We start from the raw sequence: 20,091 nt of genomic DNA on the forward strand, positions 1-20,091 counted from the left end.
AAAAAATTGCTACATCCTCAATGATGACTGTGAGGAGTACGGTCATTGGAGGCCAAATTCAGTGGAACATGAGTAACCATAAAAGGGGCATTTCCCCAATGATCCAAAAGCTCTTGTAAGTGAGTCACCTCCAAAGCCACTTTATCCATTTGTACTTGAATCTACAACATAACAATGTTATAAATACATGCTTTAGTGTACATAGCCACATTAATGTCAATTGTATTGTTAGCATAAATGACTACTTTGCAGTCTTTCCAAATGGTAAATAAGATCTCCAATTTGAAAGCATGCCAAATCTAGGCATATTTAAAGGGTATTAGAGTATTATCACCTAGAAGAACCATATGCCAAGGAAAAGGTTTTGGGTAGAAGGGGCAAAAGAGATCATGAATCCATTGCCAATAACACTAAGCCTATTTACAAAACCAAAAGATGTGCAAAAAAGACTTTGGTTGACCATTAAAAGGGCAATGAGGGTCAAGAACTCCCAAGTGCCATAGTCGAGGGCCCAAAGGCAAGCCTTGGAAAAGAATACACTAGGAAAAATGTGCAATTTTGGGTTCAGTAATGGCATGCCACATAGTGGAGAACCTATGACTCTAGGTGCAATGCGAAGATTGTAAATGCCAACATTGGTTAAGAACATCAACCTTGGGTAGGTGAGAGACTAGCCATCGGTAGCCCAACCTAGGCTTATAACTAGTTACTAAGGTGTCTAGATACCACTTCCAATCCTTCCACCAAGGGTGAGAAGACTTAATAACTTTATGTAAGAAAATGTGAAGGCACCACAAAAACTAGAAGATCAAAAATCTGCTAAACTAGACGAGTGAGCTAGAATTGCACTCTCATGTTGTCCCATGACCATAAGCTCATAATAATTCTAGAAAAAAGATCTTTAGGGGTCCTTATGCCATGTTTAAAAAAATGTAGAGCATTAGCCCCATGCACCTTATCTAGGGGAATACCTTGGAGAGAAAATAAAGGTGACCAATAAAGATTATGCTGGTTCATGGAGAGCCCATCTTTGAACCCATTGCCAACCTAGCAAAGCTAGGGCTAAACTACTTCCTAGGCTCTCCAAATACTCTTGGCAACAAAATTATCGTAAATCTAGATAGGTTTAGAGGTAATAAGAAGGGTTTGAAACCCAATCCCCTTCCAAGTTGGCTGGTGAATAGAAAAGCCTGAGGAAATGCAATGTCTTAATAAAATATTCTAGGCTTCATTGTTGGAAAGAGCTTGAATCACCCATTTGGCACATAAAGTGGTACCTTGCTTCTAGGTGGATAGCAAGCCTAGGCCACCAGACTCCTTTGGAAGATAGTAGAAATCTTAGGCAACTCTATGAAAGCCTAATGAGAAGCGTCAGATGCCCATAGGAAGTCATGTAAAAGGTGCTCAAATTTGAGGTAAGAGGCCTTAGAAGGAGCCCAAAAAGAAGAATAATAAACATGAGTGGTGGCCAACACTTTGGAGAAAATCTAGAATTTTCCTACCAAGGAGAGAGGTTTGGTGATCCAATACTCTAGCTTCTTCTCTATTTTGGCAAGAACTGCATTCCAGAGCTCAATAGCTAAGGCTTGTATGGTGAAGGGGATACGCAAAAAATTAAAGAATTCCCCATGTTGAACCCATTTCTATTGATATTTCTCAAGCCAAGCAGGACAGAGAAGGTACGACTGCCTATAACAAAAGTTTGTGTGTCACTGGATGGAAAACCCTAAAGCAATATAGAATGTGTCAAGACATTGAAAAATGGAGGCAATATTCTCTTCATCCTCTATGAGAGTGAGGAAGGATTTGTGTACAAAATGATCATTCACAATCTAATTAAGGGAATCTAGGAGGAAGATACCCTAGACCCTTCTTTGGAAGATGGTATTTGCAAATAAATACCCAAAACCTTCTGCTACCAACACATATAAAGAGGGCACTAGTAAACATCCTTGAAAAATTGACCAATAATTCCAAAATTCTTGAGACTGACGGCCATTAATGGAGATGCAAGCAGAGGCATCTTCAAAAAGCATTTGGACTAACTATAGAAAAGTAGGGCCAAACCCAAGAGCCTAAAGCATTGCAATAATGAGAGGCCATTCAATCCTATCATAAGCTTTAGCAAAATCAATTTTGAGAAAGATGGCATGTTGCTTTGAATGTCAAGCCCATTCCATCCCTTCCAATACAATAATTATATTATCCAAGATATAATGGGACTTGATAAAACCCGTTTGCTTAGGGTGAATAATCTGAGGAAGAAGATGATGAATTTTAAGAGTGAGCCTTGGCAATGATCTTATAGGAGACATTCAACAATGTAATAGGCCTCTAATTACAAATGTCTTTAGGGTTGCCCACCCTAAGTATGAACTTGATTTTCCCCTTGTTAATAATATTTCCTAGAGAATGGGAATTATAGGCCTCAATATAAACCTTATGCAGGTTTGGACCAATCTCATCCCAAAAAGCTTTGTAAAATTCACAAGGGAAGCCATCACAACTAGGGGCCTTATCATCCACCATGGATAAATTAGCTTCCTTGAGGTCTTCTAGAGAAAGCTTCTACTCATAGAATGAATATTGTTTTGGATCGAGTCTTTTAGGCATGATAGCCAAACAAGCCTAGAAAGCTTGGTCCTAGGCCATTGAGAGACCCTGCCCTATGAAAACTTTTCATAATGGTGAATGAAAAATTGAAGAATGTTAGGAAGCTCACAGAGGGTGTTTTGACCCTCCTGAATGTGTTTGATCCCCACCATTGTGTGGCTTGCCCTCAATGTATTGAAGAATTTCTTGGAAGCTTGATCACCAACCCCCAGCTAGTGAAGGTAGGCTTTGAGTTGAGCTCCCTGAGCAATATAATTGTCTGCCATGTACTTCTAATTGCAAAGGTTGGCAAGCCAAACCTAGAGATCCATATCAAATAGATTCATGCAAGAGCTTCAGTGACCATATGAAGATCTTTGATAGTAGCCTCATAGGATTTCTTGTGGTATGTGGCCAATTGGCTCCCATAAATGTAAAGAAACTAAGTGCAATATGGGTGATGCAATCATTCTACCATGGAATCCACCTAGAGCAAGGGTGGGACCTAGGTTCAAGGTTCCAAGTTTGTAAAATATGAGTGATGGTGGGCGGATGGGACAACACTAAACTATTAAGGTAAAATTGGGTGTTACAATTAAGAGGAGGGGCATAATTCCAAGTAATGAAGAAGTAGATGGGAAAATGATCTAAAAAAGTCACATCAAGGAATAGAGTGATAGGTTGCAGACTTGTGTGAGAAAAAGAAAAAAAGGACTGAGCAAAAATCATAGCACAGTCTAACCTTTTAAGGACCTCATTAGCTCCCTCTCAAAAGTTGGACCATGTGTACCAGATGCCCTCAATCCAACAGTGATGAACATTGGGATCAAAAAAATCCAACTTGTTCCACATGTAGAACTAGACTTGAGAGAAAGGCAGAAGGCCCACTTTATCAATAGCCAGCTCAACCATATTAAAATCCCCACAGACTATCCAGGTGGCAAGTGATAAAGAATCAGCTAGCCACCTCCATAAGTGTGAGTACTCAACCACATCATTAGGGGCATAGATATTGACAATGGAAAAAGAATGATTTTGAAAAGACAATGAAATCCAAGCTAGTCTCTGCATGGGGTCAGAACCATGGGAAATAATAGAAGGGAAAAATCAAGGGGAGAGGAGAGTGACTACACCACCTTGACTAGCTTCATGTTGAGAAGCAAAGCTAGCACCATCTAGCCATATCACATGGCAAGCTAAGTTGAGAAGGAACCCATAGACTTTGACTTCTTACCAACATAGAACATCAATATTGCCAAGCCTATGCTTGGTATCATGAACATAATACTTTATAGGGAGGTCTATTAGCCCCCACACATTCCATGAGAGAAAATTCATCATAAACCAGCTTTCATATTCTCCTCATCCTCAAGTGAGGAAAAACTATTATGCAAGAAAGTAGAGGATTCAAATGAGGGGTCACCCAAAGTGATGGCTCTTTATTTAGCCCCAGTAATAGTGACTACATTTTGGCCTTCAGAGCTACAAGAGTGATGGAGAGATGGAGAGGAAATCATAGAAGTTTCTTGAGGCACAAAAACCCAAGCAACTTGTACTTCCAGCTTAGTTGTCCCCTATGATGCAAAGTTTAAAATGGATTGCAGTAGAACCATAGGAGCCTTTGGTGCCAAGGGCACAGGAGGAGCTTCACTAGAGCTAGGACATGTGGGTTCTTGAGAAATAGGGTTTGGCTTAGTAGTGGCCTTGCCTTTCTTGACAATTGTTTTCCACTCATCTTTTTTAATGGCTAGAGCTGGCTTGGGCTTCTACATCAAAGAGCGATTGTGCTCAAGAAGAGAACAATCATTTATCTTGTGACTAGTATATTGATAGTGAAAATTATAAGTATTTGGGAGATTCAAGTAAAGTACCTTTTGAGTAAAGGTGGTAGCACCAATCTAAATTTTTGTAGACTCCTTAAGGTCCCTAGAAAGGTCAACCTCAACAAAGACCCTCTGCTAAGAACGTACATTAAAATATTTGTCTGATTCCATGCAAATGACATTGCCCACAATTTTGGAAATTTCAATGAGAAAAGACCAGCAAGGAATGGGTAGCCCAGGGAACTCTACCCAAACTAGAACCCTAAGTTTGTGATCATTTCAAATGCAAAAGTCTCGAGACCATCTCTAGAAAACAAGAAGAGACAAGTGAATTGTCCATGGCCCATGGCTGAAAGTACTCTTAGCTTGGGAGAGGTTACCAAAATGAAACAAAACAAAAAAAAAAAACTTAGTGAAGTTTTGAGTCCCTTCAAGGTGAATCCCCTAGGGGGACCAAGCCTTGGATACCCATTCATGCAATGTGTTTTCAAATGGAGTGCAACCCAAAAAATACCCGATAAGGGTTTGGGTTTCTACCCATTGACATGTAGATTCAAAAGTAGAAATATTCAGAACCAAGTCAGGAAAGGAATTACCTGTGAAATACCTTGGGAACAAATTTACGTGGGAATTTGCTCGCCAAGGCCATTTTTGCATGTAGTAGCAATTCAAACACCAACAGTAACTATTGGGCCAAAGAGGGCCAAGGCCATTATATTCTAAAATAAATTCCCATACTGAATGTGGAATGATAGATAGTAATGTAGAAAGGGCTCAGACACAAACCATACAAACCATCCAAAAATAGAGAACATAATGACATTATGTCACTAAAGGGTATATTCAAAAACAAAAATCTGAAGCACACATTGTACTGTGTGTTCCCATTCCTATTTGCAATCTTAAACATGATGCAAATAAAATGTGATCTACATCTGACGATTGCAATGGTACATTGAAAAATATGTTGTAAGAAAAAGGCCTCTTGTTGCATTGTTGGTAAGTGGATGCCATAATACAAAGGCATTTTGCTGCATTGCTAGTAAGTGGACATTGCAGTTTCTTAAATGAAGTTTTCCTCATGCGAATATTAAGAAAAAACCTTTTTGACACCAATTGTTTTCATCAATGTCTCTTTCGTACAGTTTATCTTTTAAAGCATTCAAAATCTATTATTTAACTCTCAGTTTGTTGTTGCTGATTGTTAATTTATTTATTGTATTCTATTTCAGAATTTTCTTCTAGATAATTTGAATGAAACAAATGAAAAACTAAATAAACCTTTAGCTGAAAATGTGCTGATAACCATTTAATAATACAAGATTAAGATTTTGCATTGTGGTTGTGAAGTTTGATAGTTTTTTCATTGAAGGATTAAAAGCACACTTTCAACTGGTAAAGTTCCCATGTTTGTATGTTAATTTCAAGAAGTCATTAGATTTGTTTGAACTTGAATTGTATGCAACAATATTTTCACTCAAACATACACCTATATTTTGAATCCTACTAAGCTCATTTATGCAAAAAAGATTTTTTTCATAATAATATACAAAATAATAAATTATGAAATCTAAGGATTGATAATATCTTATGGTTTCAGATTGGGTCTCTTCCTTTGACTTATCTCGATATCTCTATTGCTATTTTTAGGCAGCCATGACTCTTTTGGAAGAATTTGATTAACAAGCTTCAGGGAAAGGTAAATCATTGGTCTCATAGATGGCTCTCAACTGCTGCTCAGGTTACCCTTCTTCAATCTATTATTCAACCTCTTCCTACTTATAGAAGCATGGTTCAAGCTGCTCCTGTTTACTTTCTCAAGGAGTTTGATGCTCTTTCTCGACAATTCCTTTGGAGTGGTAATTTGTGTAGCTCTAAATAGAGTTTGATTAGCTAGGAGACTGTTTGGAGGCCTAAGAAGGAGGGAAGTCTTGGTCTTCAATCAACTATCTTGAGTAGTCAAATGTTGGCTACTAAGCTTTATTGGAAATGGTGCTCTAGACAAAATTAACTCTTGGCCCATATTATTACTCATAAATTTTTTAAAGGTGTTGATCCTTGCTCTATTTTTTCTCTTCCTCTTGATGGTAGTGGCTCTATGGTTTGACGTACTCTCAAGATTGGTGCTCTTTTAGTTAAGAGGGGTCTTTTCTAGATATGTAAGGGAGACTTTGAGACTTTATTTTTCTTTGATGCTTGGGATGGATTCCCCTTCATATTATCCATGTACCCTCATCTTCAAACTCTTTGTGATTCTTTTCTTGTTGCTAGATGGGCTAAAGTGGCTCATTATAAGACTCCTTATCAATTGGGACCTAATATCAGTTATAGATGGAAGCACTCTTCAGATTGGCCTCCTAGAAGCATATAGGTGGACTATCAAGACCTTTCTTAGATTTTGGCCTCTAGGGCATGTTGTTCTTTGCTAGGATCAGATGTTTTGGCTTGGGAAGGTACCTTTCCTAGTAAATATTTGGTCTCTACTAGTTATCAGGAGATACTTACACAATTGTTAGGGGATGCTAAGGTCCCTTAGTGGAAACAAGTTTGGAATAAATTTTCCTTTTCCAAGCACAAATTTTTTATGTAGCTAGTGGCTCACAACCGTTGTCTTATGTGGGATAAACTTTGTAAACATGGATTTTAGGGTCCCTAATTTTGTGTGTTGTGTGGTAATGGGGAGGAGTTTTTCTCCTAGCTATTCTTCTATTTCTCCTTTTCTACTTAGTTATGGCACCTTTGGTGGAGTGCTTGGGTTTCTCTTGTTGGCATGCTTCCTCTTTTCCTGAGTTCTGGGCCCGCTTGGGGAGTGCTCCCTCCAAGCCTTCTCCTCTCCATGTAGCTTGGATTACTAGCCCATCATTCATTCTTTGGCATATATGGCTTGAGAGGAATAAATTAATGTTTCAAGATGTCCAACTTGATGTTATGCATCTTTGGTGGAAGATCTCACATTCTCTTCAAGAAACTATTCAAGCAAAGTATCAGCTAGATGGGGGTATGGATCTGGCTAATCTTGCTATACACAATTGCCTCAATTTTCATCCTCAAGATGTTGTTGTAGCTCAATGGTATCAAAGAGTACCCAAACAACCTCAAAGAAAAGGGAAGGGATGGGTGAATCAAGAGGGGCATTGGACTCCTACTCCTCATGAAGTTCTTAAAATTAACAATGATGGTTCTTCTCGAGGGAATGTAGGACCTGTTGGTATTGGGGGAGTGGCTTGTTATAGTTCTAGTGAACTTAAATTATTTTTCTTAGTGCATAAGGGTTACCATACTAACAATCTCATGGAGGCTCAGGCCATTTTATATGCTATGGAACACTATTGTTCGAGCGGATGATACAAGATAATCTATGAGTCTGACTCCCAAGTGGTGGAAAAATTTCTTACTTTGTACAATTTGGAGGATGTTAGTTGGCAACTGGCTACTATTTTTAATTATACTCTTCTCTTTTGTACCTTTCTTGATTTCATTAGGTTTACTTACATTCCTTGTGAATAGAAAAAAGCTACTGATTGTTTGGCCAAATGGGCTTTTGTTCATGCACTAGACTGAAATATTATGGATAGGGGGTAGCAACCCCTTGATTTGTTACTAGAATTTGATGAACTTGTTGATTAGGACAAAGTTCCTTGTTGAGCTCTTCTTGTTGTAATCCCTTCCATCTTAATAAATTTTTACCCCTCTTTTTACAAATCTATGGGTCTATCTATAATTGAATCCCTCCAATAAAATTTTATATTCAGTTAAAAAAGAAGGAATTAATATATTAATGGTTGATCATTGGAAAATAAACCATCTTGTTTATTACAGACTAGCACCATGGTTTATATTATGTACAAAAATTGATAAATTAAAGGCATCCTTTGTGTGTAATGGTCTTTATGAGCTTAAAGGTAAAATCCTACATTAGGTGGCTTATAAGAGCTTAAGGAAATAAATTGATAAATCTGTGGTTTAATTAGATAGGGAGAATGATTGAATTTGGTAAGTGTTTAGATTAAAGGTTTATTATCATTTTTATAAAAAAATCATGAATGTTAGATTTTTTTAGAAGATTGAATGCTTATCAAAAGTTGTATTGAACTAGGAATTGTGTCACCAACAAACTTTTAATGATAAAATTTGTAAGTAAGAATGCACTAATTTTTCCATCTTCAAGATATATAAAATGGGTTTTATCATTATTTATTATTATTAGTTCATTTTAGGTTTCACCATCTTGAAGCTTTAATTCAAGAAAAATAATTCTATATTTCAATATTTAGTTTGAAAATATTTGATATATGTTACTATCAGTTAAGCCATTACACCTCATCTGATGTTGCAACTAGTTCTAGTTTTAAGCAATGAAAATCATTACAATTCATTTGGTACAAAAGGGTGATCCCACAATAATGGGTTCCACTTTTTGACTAATTTTGACACTAAAATCAATATTTTTGCAACAAACGTCACGTTCAAGTGACTATATCTCCAAAACTATAAACAATTTCAAGATGACATAAACTAGTGATTTTGAGTACTTTGTTCCTACTTTGTAACTATATTTTTTAATCTAAAAAAAAAAAAATTTATGTCAATTTTTTTTATCTCCTCCGAAAAGTGATACATAATAAAATTTAATATTTTAAAGAGTGATAGTCTGTTTGACACACATAACTTTTTTTCTAGAAATGATAATGAAATAATTCTTTTGGCATTGGATTTATAACATCAATATACAGTGTCTGCATTTGGTTTGATTTATTTTTGTTGAATATTGTATAGTTTATGAAGTTTTGAAGTGACACGAATCGTAATTCAGACATACGTTCCGTTTGACATAGATAATTTGAAGTCAATTTATCATAAACCTAATTTTTTTTTTGAATAGTAAGGTATCTCCATAAGGTAATGCCTACATATTTTTCAAAAAAAATTTGACCTAATTTACTAATTTTCCTAAGGTGTCGAAGTCGATTGATGTTCAATCGATAATGAATCAGTAATGAACCTATAATGAGTTAAACTCATATTTGAAAGTCTTAATGACTAAAATATGTATTGAAATTATAGTCGTTGGAAAGCTTGCTCCGAGAAACACATTTTGAAATTTTTTATTTTATAGTAGAAGATCATTCTCCTACAATTATGGGAGTCAAAAGAGAAAAAAAAAAAATTATGAAAAATGGGTTGAAATTTTCTTATTTTTGTGCGTTCGCCCGAACATGGTGTTCGTGCGAACATATAAAGCATGTTCGCGTGAACATATATTCAGGTGAACATGCACATTAAAATTTCATGACGGTCGAGAAATTAATTGGCCATGTTTGTGCGAACATGTCTAATTTTTTGTGTTCCTGCAAATAGTCAAAAAAACCAAAAAATTACCAGACATGGGATAGGAAAACGCAATGTAAAGTGCCAAAAATCGGCATGCCATATGTTCGTACGAACATGTACACTGGACATGTTCGCACAAACATGCCTTATTAGGCACACACATGTTCACGCAAACATGTCCAGTGTACATCTTCGTGCGAACATGTCTTGGTTGTTCACGCGAATAGTCAAAAATTAAAAATTTGAAAATTGAGCAATTTTTCCAAGTTTCTTTGTCCCACTAAAGTGGAACCCATTATTGTGGGTTACTTTTAATGAATGAAAACCATTGCAACTTAGCTATAATTTAAATTAAAAAATTAAGTAGGTATATCAAAATTAAAAGATTTTATAGCATAATTTTCCAAGCGTTTGCAAAAAATTCAAGATTCAAAGGATTACTTAAAAAAATTTAAGATATCCATAAAATTAAGGTAGATTCTATAATGATTTAAATTTTTATCCTAGAATACCCATAAAAATTTCAAGAAGCACACCAATACTTTTCTTCTAGTAGCCTTTGAGCTAGAGAGGATTTTCCTTGCCTAAGGTCAAATCCGAAATGATTTTGGTGGTAGTATAGAACATCTAATTATTGAATTTTTTCATATAATTTTGAATTAAGATACAATTTCTAAGTAGAAAATCTTCATTGATGTGAAATAATTTAATATTTATAATTAGACAATGGTTAAGCCTATCACTGTCATAAATAGTGAATTGTTTATAAGTATTGTCTAACTTCAAAAATATTGGTTGAGCTCATCTTATACTTCAACTTTGAATTGGGTTTTTTTCCCCCCCTTTTTTCTCTTATTTTTCACCCCTTCTATGTTTTGGGAAAATTGAATGTCATGGAGTGATCTTTGACATTTGTTTAAAGGACACTGTCAAATCAAGAATACTCTTGATTTGTGTCCTCAAACATTATGTAGGATACTAGTTTGAATCATGCAGAGTAGGGAGGGAATTTGTAAATAGAAGATGTTACACCATATGGCTCCCTCCTTTTTTTCCCTAATGAACTAATTATTCATATGCTCAAATTGGTAAAAAAATAAGTAATTTTAGAGAACAATCCATTAATTTATCTTCTTTAATGGCTTTCTTGCTTAGACCAAATAGTTATTGACTCATTCTTTCTTCTAATTTAAGTACGATTCTCTAAATTTATGTGGTTCTTATTGTTGGATATACTCTACTCCAACTCAAATAATGCCATTGGACAGAATTTTGTTTAGCTCCTATTTCTACATCTATTAATGAAGAAAGGCAAACCAAAAAAGTATGGTATAGGATTGGAGTTGGATTTTCACAAGGATCAAAAAGTTTTGCAATAGTGGTGATATTTATTGTATTGAAAAGGAAATGGGAGCATATATACCAAGGGAGTTGACTTGGCCTTAAAATTATTCTTCCCTTGGATTTACAATTTGACAATATCAATGTTCATATTTGATGTTGATGTTAATTAATATAAATATATGCAGTTTAAAAAAATTCAATTAACTATTCTAAATTATATGTTTTACTATATATTTTTATTTTATTGTTTTGCAAATCTTAGAACTAATGTATAGATTATTCATACACATGATTTTTTTTAATTGAGTAAACTAGCTTATTACTTATTACTATTATTATAAATATTTTGTTTTATTAATTATTTATATTCATATTTTCTAGCTATTGAATCATAATATTATAAAAGAATAAATGAATATAATATAATTTTTTAAAAATTTGAATTGCTTTATATTTTCATCTAATAATAAACATGTATATAGTATTTACCCATTAATGGGTGTGTGAGCACTAATTCTCGGGCTTTGCAAAGAGAGAAAGTAAAGTGGCAAGCTCCTGATGAAGGTTGGGTTAAGGTAAATTTTGATGAGACTTCTAAGGGCAACCTAGACCCTTCGACATTAGGGTGGTGGCAAGAAGTTTAGATGGAAACATTCTAGCTTTGTCAAAAAAAACTAATCCCAGATAACACTAACAATTAGGCAAAATGCCTAGTTACAATGGAGGTAATCCTTCTTGATCTAAAGATTGGCGTTTGCAAAATTCACCAAGGTGGTGACTTACAATTAGTTGTTCGAGGCAATATGATGTAGGGAGTTTGGAGAGTTGTAATTTTTGACTCAAATCTAGGTTTTCTTAGATTTTGCTAGAATTTTTTTCAAAATCTATAGTTGAGCTAGAGTCCAACTTAGTTATCTTTGTTGGGGCCATTTCAATTTATTTTTTGAGAGCTAGAAATTCCATCTTGACCTCTAAATTTTAGTTTTATAATATCTTAGGTTTTTTTTTGTTTTTTCTACTTTGTGGTAACTTCAAAATTTCTTTCTAAATTTTGGAGATTATTTGGCAATTTTCCTTTATGCTTTAAAGGGTAGATATAGGAAACTTCAAATTTTCTTTCGACTGTTTTTTAGAGGTTACCAAAAATGGCATATTTTTCCAGTTGTTGAAATTTGCCAAATTTGGAAATTTCACGTTTTCTATTTTTGGAGTTAGTTTTTATTTAATGGAGTTAGAGATCCACGTAGAAGCAACTTTTGGTAATGAATAATTTAGAGTTTGAATCTATATTGGGTTTTGTCATGAGTTTATTAAGTTCTCTATGAATTGAGATTGGTGTGCTACATCTTTTGGTATCAGAGCCACAAGATGGCTGGGAGAGGAAGAGGAAGAGGAGGCATTGCCCAATTTCAAAAAATTATACTGGACTTGCAAATGAAGATTGAGGAGCTTATTGAAAGAGTTGATAATCAAAGAACACAAAATGATTATGTAGTGGAGGAAGAAACAGATGGAGGAAGCAGTGATTGAATGGAGGGAAATGTAGAAAATGAAGCTAAGGAGTTAGAAAAAATGAGCTACCAAGATAGAGTCCTAAGGGCTTTAGAAGAAAAGAATGATGGGTTCAAATTTAAAGTCTCAAACTATGCTGGTAGCCTTAAAGTAGAAGAATTGATAGATTGGTTAAATGAGATGAGTAATTTTTTTGACTAGAAGCCTATGATAGAGGGAAAGAAGATGAAGTTTGCATACACAAAATTAAAAGGTCATGCCACGATCTGGTGGGATTATCTCCAAAAGGAGCAGGTGAATAAAAACATGGACAAGATCAAGAGGGAAAAATTCTTGCCTATAGATTATTCTTAAACTCTCTTTCATAGGTTCCAAAATCTGAAGCAAAACTTATCTTCTATGCAAGAATACACAAATGAATTCTATAAGCTATCCATGCATATAGAACATCAAGAAGATGATGGGAAAATGGTGGCTAGGTATATAAATGGTTTAAAATTCAACATCCATGATGAGTTGAGCATGCACCATGTTAATAGTATGGAAGAAGCCTATTAGTTGTCTCTAAAGGCTGAAAAGAAACAAAATAGACAATATAACTAGTGGAATAGAGGAGGATGAAGAGGTACATCAAACCAATTTTGAGGAAGTTCTAGTTATGGTCAAGGAGACTCATTCTTGGGATTCAATAAAGTAATAGATACTAGACAAGAAACTCAAAACCTAGAAAGAGGAAAGGGTTTTGAAAGAGGACAAGGCTATGGTAGTGAAAGAGGATGGGAAAATTAAAGAAGGCCTTTTGTTTGCTTCAGATGTGGAGAGGAAGGACATAGGGCTTTCAAATGCTCAAACTATAACATGCCGAAAAGAATGTAAGGAGGACAAACCAGAGTCAACCTGTTGTAGACATAAGAAGAGGAGAAAGAAGTATCACTAGACATAGGAGAAAATCTCATGATGAGGAGATCAATGATCATCCCAGAGAAGGACGAAACTCCTACAAATAACTCTAAGAATTCATGGTTGTAAACTAACATCTTCAGAACCAGGTGCACTTCAGGTGAAAAGGTATGTCAAGTTATTATTGATGGGGATAGTTGTGAGAATATGGTGTCTAGAGAAATGGTAAAGAAACTAGGTTTATAATGTGAAAAGCACCCTCATCCCTATCATATTGCATGGTTTAAGAAAGGAAATGAATTTTCTATCAATAAAAGATGTTTAGTAAGGTTTACTATAGGAAAGTTCTATAAGGATGAGATATAGTATGATGTTATCCCTATGGATGCTTGTCATATATTATTGAGGAGACCATGGTAGTATGATAGGAAGGTCACACATCATGGCAAGAAGAATACATACACATTCTAGAAGGATGGCTCAAAAGTGGTTCTATTAACACTTAAGGATGAAAGGAAGAGTGAGGCCATGTTGTTTGCAAAAGAAGTTGCCAAGGAAATGAAGGTGACAGGGTGTTGTTATGCCTTGGTAGTGAAAAGGAAAGAAGACCATGAGAACCCAATACCATCTAATGCAATAAAGGTATTAGAAGAATTTTTTGATGTTGTGCCTAATGAATTACTAGATGGTCTACTACCAAAGAGGGATATCCAACACCACATTTATCTTAGCCCTGGAGCCACCTTACCTAATCAAGTAGCCTATCAATTGAATCCAACCCAACATGAAGAGCTAAATAAACAGGTCATAGAACTCCTACAAAAGGGTTTGGTTAAAGAAAGCATGAGCCCATGCCTAGTACCAACATTATTGACTCCAAAAAAATATGGTACATGAAGGATGTGCACTAATAGTAGAGCAATTAATAAGATTACCTTTAAGTTCCAATTTCCTATTCCTAATATTGATGACATAATGGATGAATTGGTAGGTGCCAAGTACTTTAGCAAGATTGATCTTTGAAGTGGTTATTACTAGATTCGTATTTGAGAAGGGGATGAATGGAAGACAACTTTCAAAACAAAGAATGGTTTTTGTGAATGGATGATTATGTCATTTGGACTTTATAATGCGCCAAGCATGTTCATGTGATTGATGAATACTATACCGTGACCTTATATTGGTAAGGTTGTGGTTGTTTATTTTGATGACATCTTGATTTTTAGCAAGAACAAAGAAGAACATTTACAACACCTAAAAGTTATCTTGGTTGTACTAAGAGCAAAGGGACTCTATGCAAACTTAAAGAAGTGCAGATTTATGCAGACTAGCTTAATCTTTTTAGGATTTGTCATTTTTTGAGATGGTATTCAAATGGACCTAGAGAAGGTTAGAGCATTTATTGAATGGCCTAGTCCTACACACATAATAATAGTAAGGAGTTTCCATGGGTTAGCCACTTTCTATCAAAATTTTATTAGGAATTTTAGTAGCATTGAAGCACCTATAATAGATTGCACAAAGGAAAGGGATTTTTCCTAGACAATAGATGCAGAAGAAATTTTCAAGTTTGTTAAGGAGAAGGTAACCATAGCTCCTATACTTGCACTTCTGAATTTTGACAAAGTTTTTGAAATAGAGTGTGATGCCTCCCATATTGGAATAGGTGTTGTTATTAGTCAAGCAGGTAAACTTGTAGCCTTTTTTAGTGAAAAACTCAATGATACAAAGAGAAATTACCCCACCCATGATTTGGAATTCTATGCCATTATTCAATCATTACACCATTGGAGACACTACTTAGTGCCACAAGAGTTTGTGCTATTTACTGATCACCTTGCTTTGAAATACATCAAAGCCCAAAAGAAGTTGAATAGAAAACATGCCAAGTGGGTCTCTTTCTTACAAGGATACACCTTTGTTTTGAAGCATAAGTCTGGGAAACAAAATCAAGTTTTTGATGGCTTGAGCAGGTGTACTTCTCTATTACCCACAATGGCAACCAAAGTCATTGGATTTGATACTATTAAAACATTATATGCTATTGATAATGATTTCCTTTTTTGGGAATTTGTGGAATAGTTGAATGATTCAAGCATTGGTAGGATGTCACATGTCAAAGCTAATTATTTTCTATAGGATGGTTACCTCTTCAAGGGAAGACAACTATAAATACTATTTGGCTCTATGCAAGAAATTTTTATTCAGGAATTCCATAGTAGAGGGATGGCTGGACACTTTAGAAAGGATAAAACAATACAATTGGTGACAGATAAGTTTTATTGTCCAAAGATCAAAATAGACATTACTAAGTATGTGGCGAGGTGAAAAATCTGTCAAATGGCTAAGGGACATTCACAAAATATAGGTTTATACATGCTGTTGCCAGTTCCCATTGAACCATGGACTAAATTGAGTATGGATTTTGTATTGGGTCTTCCACAAATCAGTGAGGTAATGACTCCATTTTTTTCATTGTTGATCAATTTTTCAAAATGGTTCACTTTATTACCTGTAAAATGACTAATGATGCCACTAGGATTGTTGAATTGTTCTTCCCTAAAGTTGTTCACTTACATGGTCTACCCAAAACCATTACCTCTGACTGTGATACCAAGTTCTTGAGTCATTTTTGAAGGACTTTATGGAAGAAATTGGGGACCAAGTTATAGTTTAGCAGTGCTTATCACTCTCAAACCAATGGACAAACAGAGGTAGTCAATTAGATTTTGGGAATTCTTTTATGATGCATTATTGGTGAGAAGCCCAAACAGTGGGACTTGGCATTACCCCAAGAAAAATTTTCTTATAATAGTTCTTTTAATATGTCAATAAGGAAATCTCCTTTCCAAATTTTTTATGGTAGAAATCCTTTAGGTGTTCTATATCTCATCCCTCTACCATTGGGTGATAGGATTAGTGATGATGGAGTGGCTTTTTCTAAACACGTTCAACAACTCCAACAAAATGTCCAACACAAGTTACAACTCAGCAATGATAGCTACAACATTCCTACAGATGCTACTAGAAGACACCAAACATTTACCGAAGGTGACTTGGTCATGGTTTACTTACACCATGAGCAGTTTCCTACTAGCACATATCACAAACTAAAACACAAAAGATTGGGCCTTGCAAATCCTTAAGAAAACTAATGATAATGTTTATGAAGTTAGCTTGCCTGACAATCTAGACATCTCTCTTATGTTTAATGTTGCTGATTTGCATAAATTTTATGGACATATTCTAGAGGTAGCTAATGGACATGAAGTTGAGTGGAAAAATCACCTTCCAAATAAGAAACAAGATACCATTGCCCAAATTCTTGACAAACAATCTACTTCCACAAGGCCCAATCAATACAACCACTATTTAGTATAGTGGGATGGCTTACCATACACTAAAAACACATGGCTACATGAGTGCATAGTGTTGTAGTTAGATCCTTCCAAGTTGTACCACTTCACCAACAGTCACTTGCAGGAGAAACATTTCTTTCAAGAAGGGGAGAATGATGTAGGGAGTTCGAAGAGTCATAAATTTTGACTTAGATTTGGGTTTTCTTAGATTTTTTTGTGCTTTTTACAAAATTTATAGTTGAGGTGGATTCCAATTGAGCTAGCTCTATTGAGGCCATTTCAATTTATTTTTCAAGAGCCAAAAATTCCATCTTGACCTTCAAATTTCAGTTTTAAAATATCCTAGGTGTTTTTTTGTTTTTTCTTCACCTAAATGACACTAACAATTAGGCAGAATGCCTAGTTATAGTGGAGACAATCCTTCTTAGTCTTAAGATTGATGTTTGAAAAATTCACAAAGAAGGTGACTTGCAATTAGTTGGTCAAGGAAATATGGAGAAAGAGAAACTCTGTACTTAAACAAAAATATTTCATAGATTTTTTTGTTGTTAAGAGAGTTTGAGGACTTTATAGCGACTCATGTCTTCTAGGAGGCTAACAAGATTGTTGATACACTCTCAAAGTTGAATACCTTTTTAAAGATTATCAGGACATTCCCATTGAATATCTTAAATTCCCTAATCTCAACATGTAATATATCAACCTTTTATGGGGTTGGCGATCTCCCTAGATGATATTTGTGTTAATGGAAAGTCACATCACTCTCCTCTTCATAAGTATTTGATAGCACTGATTTGCATCTGGTTCCAAAGGAAAATCCCAATTAGTATCTATTAATGAAATAACATGACGCGAGTTTAAATTTAGTACCTTTCTATTAATGATTTATATGTATAGCATTTTCCATCTCCTATTGATTGCCTCAAGTTCTCACACATATGTTTCTAGAAGATGCATTGAAGTGGAACTAGACCTCTTCACATCAATTAGGTTTTCATACTCATTCTTTAGCCATTTAAAGGTAGGGTGACTGCAATACCAAAAAAATATTCATGCTCCCGAGAGACTAGTAAAGAGAGGCATGGTCTAGTGTAATAATGGAAAATTATGGATGTTTCAAAGGTCTATTTAAAGGTAGGAAAGGGCTCTTCTCTCTCCTACAACAATTTTGATTTTGATTCTTTTCTTGTGTAGAGTATGAGTTTTCAATGATGGAGGCCAATGATTTTCTAAGAATGATAGGGTAAATTTCCTCTTTCAAGGGTGGTATCTTTGTCACCCAATTAAGGCATGTATTCAAAATTGGTGGGGAGAATTTTTTAGAAGCATACAAATAATCTTTGGTGAGCATTACTAGGAAATTGAGATGAGGCCCAGATTTAATTTGGACATCCCATCCCTCTTTCCAGAAATTGAATAGATGGTGGTAGATTCTAAGATCTAAAGGTGTTGTTTTTTGCTAGTGAATACATCAAATCAATTATCCTCAGGTCCATATGTACCAGTTCAACTTTCACTAACTTTAAAACAATTTAATCAATCTTATAAAAGAAATCTGTCCATATAGCATATCATCGACAATTTAACTTTTCATCCAATTTCTTAACTCTTTATTTCCTATATGTGCCAATTGCCAATAAATAAACTACTATAAAAATATGGCATGCATAATAATAATATCCACTAATAAAAATAATGCTCTGACACAAGGATTTTCTATAGAAACTAAATTTGGGAAAACCCACCAAGTAACATGCTACCAATTTTTCAGTCTTCTGATGTGAGCTCAATTAAGAGTCAACCCTGTTAAAGGTTATACAACACATTATTAAATGCAACATTGTTAAAGGATTTCATCAACATGTTATGTGTCATCTTGTTAGAGGACTTTGGATCATTCCATTAGAATGTCACCTTGGTTAAAGGATTTACAAAATGACTATCAGGTTAACCTTGATTAAAGGATTTTCACTAATACAATGGTTAGAATGTAATAGTAGGTTTAATCTCTAAAGTACAACTCACTTTACAATTTCAAATCTCCATTCTCTCATCCAATGGTCCATTGGATGGCCTCCACTCACATCTCCATCACTAATATGTGTGGCATCTCCTGAAGCAATCACTCTTCACCAAACTCTTCACACTTCACCATTGTTGTTTTGTTCTTCACAACTTCTCTTTAAGATTGCCAATCAACAATGAGCTAACCTTAGAAAACATCTCTTATGGCTACTTAAATAGGTAATTTTTATCTTTTTACACTTAAATATCACTATTGATCTTAGGGTTAGGTTAGATTTATTGAATCCTTGGGTAGTGCCTTTGTGAATATGTCAACTAATTGTTCTTTTGTGTTCACAAATTCCAATCTCTCTCCTTTGTCTTTTACCAACTCTTTCAAGCAATGATACTTGATCTCAATGTGCTTAGTCTTTGTATGCATCAAAATATTATTTGCTATATTAATAGGACTTGTGTTATCACATTATTGTTGGGAATATTCAAGATATGACAAGTTACTAAGAGGGGAGGGGCGAATCAATAACTTTAAAACTTTCCTTTAAATTTACCACACATCCATCTATGCTACTACATACATTAGTATTGAAAGATAAAACATTCATTACACAAAAAAACACAATATTTTGGTGACCTCGAAACCTTCCAAATAGAAAGTAAAATTGGGGTGGGGATGATAACCACAAGACTTCAATACTACAAGATAAAGTTGGCCTGTTAAGGCTTACATTGACCACTTCTGGTGATCTACTCTGTTAGAGACACAAAGGACTGCTAGAGCCACCTTGTTAAAGGATTTACAAACATATAATGAAGTATGCACTCGGTTAAGAGATTTGTACAAAGACTATTAAGTCTACCTTGTTAGAGGATTAAGCAACTGATTCACCTATTAAGATGAAGTAGTGGATCTACTTACAACTAATTGTTGATAAGATCCTTTATGTAATGATCACCTTATGTGATGGATATAACCTTTCTGCCTCTGTAATGACCTTTTTGTATTCCTTGAACTTCTGCTGATAATATTTCACATGTACTTCTCAAAATATTTCATATTACTTTTCTATTTCTTCCATACATCTCATATCTTACAATACACCTTACATATATATCTTTCAAATTTACAAAACTACAAGGTCAGCCAAACACAAGTGAACAAATACATTACAAAGTTGGCCCAATAGTAAATAACTTGGGTTCACTAA

This window comes from Cupressus sempervirens, chromosome 8 (genome assembly GCF_028749045.1).
Source record: "Cupressus sempervirens isolate cs-2001-9-10 chromosome 8, ASM2874904v1, whole genome shotgun sequence".
Lineage (NCBI taxonomy): Eukaryota > Viridiplantae > Streptophyta > Pinopsida > Cupressales > Cupressaceae > Cupressus > Cupressus sempervirens.